The 5,042-nt window shown below is 37.8% G+C and overlaps 1 protein-coding gene across 1 annotated transcript in view; it reads right to left on the reverse strand.

The window, feature by feature from the left end:
• Positions 1–5,042, reverse strand: part of LOC106867647 (band 7 protein AGAP004871) — a 51,952-nt gene that overhangs the window by 45,557 nt on the left and 1,353 nt on the right. The window lies entirely within an intron of this gene.

Genomic DNA, 5,042 nt, shown 5'->3' on the forward strand with positions numbered 1-5,042 from the left:
CTAAAACAAATAAAAGAATAAAAGAATATGGACAGACTGACAGACCGACACACACACACACAAGTACTGAAGTACATCACTGAGATAAGGAATATTAAAATAGTAGTTGCTTGTGTAATAGGCCAGGAAAATTTTAATTAAATTCTCACCTATGGTATTGAAAACCATTATCTTAATAAATAATTCAGTTAAAACAACTCACCACTAACACAGCAACCCACACACACATATATATGTGTATATATATATATATATATACATATATATATATATGGCATGGGTGTATGTACATATATATAGAGAGAGAGTGAGCGTGTATGTATGTATGTATGTATTATATATATACGCACACATACACTCCTCCAAAGTGACCTGCATTGACATGTTTTATGTGTGAGTGGATTGTGGTTGTTGTTGTTACTATGGCGACCGTCACATTAATATTTCACAAATGGTCGAGAGGCAAACAAAGTGAGACATCTTGGTTCCTTATCACCGAGTTGAAATCTTTTCACAGTTTACTGATTTGTCCCCTATCATTTCCAACTGGAGGAGATCAATTAAATAAATACCAGTTATACAGGAGGGAACACAATAGATTCTACCTCCCTCCTATGCAGATGCAACACACCATACCTCTCTCCTCTGCACACAATAGAACATATCCTCCTTTACAAGCAATAAGCCATTATCCACCTCCCCTACAACTGCAATAGACCATACCCAACTCCCCTCCAAACACAATAGACCAGTAATAGACAAACTGCATCCTACAAGACTTTCTGAATTGTACACTTAACCCTTTAGTATTCCGACCAGCCTTACCTGGTCCAAACATTCTATGTTTTATGTTCAAACCAGTCAGATCTGGCTTCTCACCCCCACCCTACAATGTCATTCTAAAAATAGTCACCTCATCAAAATCTCAAAGCTAGAAGATAATGCATGATGAATTCTAAACAACGTAAATAAATAAGTATTATCTGGCCAAAATATTCTACATGTTTTATGTCCAAACTGGCCAGATCTGGCCTCTCATGCCGAGCAAAATGCTTAGAGGCATTTCGTCCGTTTTTACGTTCCGAGTTCAAATTCCGCCGAGGTCGAATTTGCCTTTTATCCTTTCGCGGTCGATAAAATAAGCACCAGTTAAGCAATGGGGCCGATGTAATCGACTAGACCCCCATCCCACCAAATTTTAGATCTTGGGCCTATAGAAAAAAGGATTATTATTATCATTTCATCTCAAGTGTTCGACAAAGTAAAACAAAAAAAAAAGAAACAACATTGAGTAACGTTGACATAGTTCCACTGACATAAACGGAATAACGGCAACGCTGACACGTCATCGCCAATAATTGAAGAAGGTGAGCTTCCTGAAACTAAAGTGCAAAGTGATCAATAAGATATCTTATGTAAACATTAAGAAAAAGGAGCTTCTACGAGCTCCATAAGATTGGGAAATCATTCTTCACGGTTCGTTGATCAAAAGTATTGAAATGCCACAGTTAAAAAAACAGACAAAAAAATACCTAATTAGAGGAGAATCAAATGCCATGTAAGAGGAATATCTGTTAAAAGAAAACACATTTTTTAAACCATTCCTATCTCTAAGATTATTCTATGTAGTGTTGAATATATGGAATCGATTCTGACAGAATTCCAGCTCAGAACGGAAAGACACGTGACTTTACAACACCAACAATAACAAAGTGACGTGATTACATATAACAATAACATCAACGTAGAGATGTGATAACACATAACTAGTCCCCAGGGGGCCCTCATGATTCTAGGAGTCCAACTCTGATTTATGTGCCGTGATATGTTGTCAATAATAAGTCTATACTATAAGGCCCAGTGCGTCGATTTGTGCCGGATGGGAGCCGATTTTGAACTTGGATTTGGTTTGCTGCCAATAAGTAAATATCATAGGGTCCAATGCATTGATTTGCCCGGGGGCCTCACGGGTCTAGGGACCCAATTCTGATTTATGTATGCTGTCATATAAATACTATAGGCTCCAGTGCCTCGATTTGCCCAGGGATCTATGAATATTGCTTCGACTGCCCTGCACATGACAACAGTAGCAAGAGACTTGGTTGCATATAACAACAACATAGAGACGTGATTGCATTATAGCAACAACAAACAACTTGATTACATTTAATAATCTTTTCTGCTATAGGTACAAGGCCTGAAATTTTGGGGAAGTGGGCGAGTTGCTTACATCGAACCCAGTACTGAATTGGTACGTATTCCACCGAAAAGGGTAGTATTTGAATTCAGACCATAACGAATCGGAAGAAATACCGCTAAGCATTTTGTCACTAAGGATTCTGCTAGCTTCGCCACCTGCGCCTTACATAATATAATAATAATAATAATAAACAACAGCAACACAAATACGTGATTTCACAGCAACAATAACAAAGAAATATAATTGCACATAACAACGTGGAAACGTGATTGATTAAACAACAAAGATGCGATTACACCTAACAACACCAGTAACAACACAAAACGTAGAAACGTGACGCCAAAATGTATTGAGACAAGAATGGAAATAGCGATACTATACTTCGATAATATTAGCAGACAAACAACAGAAAACACACACACACACACGTACCAACAAACCAACACACCAAATAACGAGGTAGCCTTTACAGACAATCAGACGGTCGGCCAGAAATGGCAGTCACATCTCCCTCAAAGCACACACTACCGTCTTAAACAAGATATAAGAAAGGATGTTTATGATCGGAAGAACATCACTGATCATAGATTCATTGTATCGGAGCTAAAGAAAGAACGATCGAATACACACCATACACACACACAGGTGTTTGCATGTGTGTTGAGTAATCCTCTAGTTTAATGTTATTTGGTTTTTGTAACCTCACATTAAAATATAAATCATATATGTGTGTGTGTGTGTGTGTGTGTGTGTGTGGATAGATAGATAGAATATATTGCATGGACACGTCCTCACGTTCGTTTTTTTCCTGTTTTTTTTTTAATTACTTGTTCTTTGAATATATATATATATATATATATATATATATATATATATATGCACATACACACACAGAGACGTAACACTAATAAAGATCTGCCGTGTTGTCGAGACAAAGGAATGGTGGAAGTCTCCCCAACCAAACACCCACCCACCGCCTCGTGGAATGATGACTGTCATTATTCCACTCGGTTTTGTTATTATCATTATCATTACATTCACCGACGAAAATAACCGTCATTCCATAATCCACGGTAAGACATTATCAACACAGATAACGCTATCATTACACACACAAACAGACATTATCAGCAACTACAGCAGTAACAGCGAGATTGCTGGTTCAAATCTCACATTGACTTCTTGTGTCATTCACATTAAATATATATCCCTCGTCAAGCTTTCTGTTTAATTTCTGCATTGACTATCAATTTGTTTCTTCCCCCCCCCCAACTATCCTTCCACTTATCAACAGATCTATCTATCTGTCTGTCTATGCCTGTCACATACTTATGTATCTGTCATCACATATCTATCTGTCTGACATTCACATATATGTGTATTACGTATCTATCTATCTATCTATCCATCCATCCATCTACCTTCTCACCTTTCACCCTGTCAATACATCCTGTCATTCATACATCCATCTCTCCATCTAGCAATCTGTTGATCAATGCATTTATTATAACAGCTATCAATCCTTCTCTTTCTGTTCGTAATCTCTCACGCAAAACACACGCGCGCGAGCGACACCCGCGAAATCGCTTTTCACAAATCACTATTCATTCAGAAACCGCGAAACACACAAAACGAAGACAGTCACTACAATCGTGACCACCACACAGTAATTATTATTATCATCATCATTATTATTATCATTTAGACACAGGTCAGTAACAATCTGGTTGACCTTTGCTTAAAGTTGTTCTAGCTATGAGCATCTCGTCTTGTATTCAAGACTACAGTATCAAAAGTAACGAACATGTTTTTTTTCTTTCAAGACAGAACGGTATGATTTGAAGGATATTTGGCTGCTATTTTCAGCAGGTCGAACGACTACGTATTGTATGTGTAGTAAATATTTTATATCGTTGTAGAGGTTCGAAATTACTCGAAGTAATGAGTACCTTTTAGTTGTTCAGACCCCGGGTCAACCCTGACTTAGCACACCTATTCTCAAAAGCGTTCCAGCCTAGACCACCTCTCTCTTTTTTTTTCTCCGGTCATAGGCATATAAGTACCACATTATCCAACGTGTGTGTGTGTGTGTGTTTTCCGATTAAAAGACGGCAGGTGCGTGTGTATGTGACTGATTTAAGGTAGAATTGGCTGCTACTTCTAGCAGATCGGAGGAACAGCGTTGCATGATACAGGGGAAAAGGGGGGTGGGGGAATAACTATCAATTAAAATATGAAGACAACACAAGGAGTGCGTGTATATATACAACAACACGCTCGAACGCACACATACAGTGTGCATGTTAGTATATATATGTGTGTGTGTATTTTGTTACATACAACGTAGTGTGACCATATACACATGAATTTGAATAAATATATATATATTTTTTACTTGGTGGGCCTAGAGGGTGGTGTTTGTGTGTGTATATGTATACACACACACACACACACGTATGTACATACATATATAGCTCAAACAGAAAATGTCACATATAAATATTTCTACACACAGTGGTGCTCCAGCATGGCACGAGTTAAAGTATGACAGTATATGCCCTTTTTCTCTCTCACATATACACACATATATACATACATACTCATGTTTAAGGGCCACTCAATTATACGCAGCGGTAGAAATATATACATGCCTTCAATTTATGTTCGTATATGCATGTATGTATATGTCTGTGCGTTCGTGTTCTTTAGGTCGAGCTAGTGGCACCAGCTAAGACCATGCTGGAGCACATGTGAATGCCCACATGTATGTATAGCAAACAATTACGTCTGTGCGAGGTTATTTATTTGTAACTAGCAACAGGAAAGCTTCAGTTAAAATGTT

The sequence above is a fragment of the Octopus bimaculoides genome, chromosome 22, assembly GCF_001194135.2.
Source record: "Octopus bimaculoides isolate UCB-OBI-ISO-001 chromosome 22, ASM119413v2, whole genome shotgun sequence".
NCBI classification, from domain to species: Eukaryota; Metazoa; Mollusca; class Cephalopoda; order Octopoda; family Octopodidae; genus Octopus; species Octopus bimaculoides.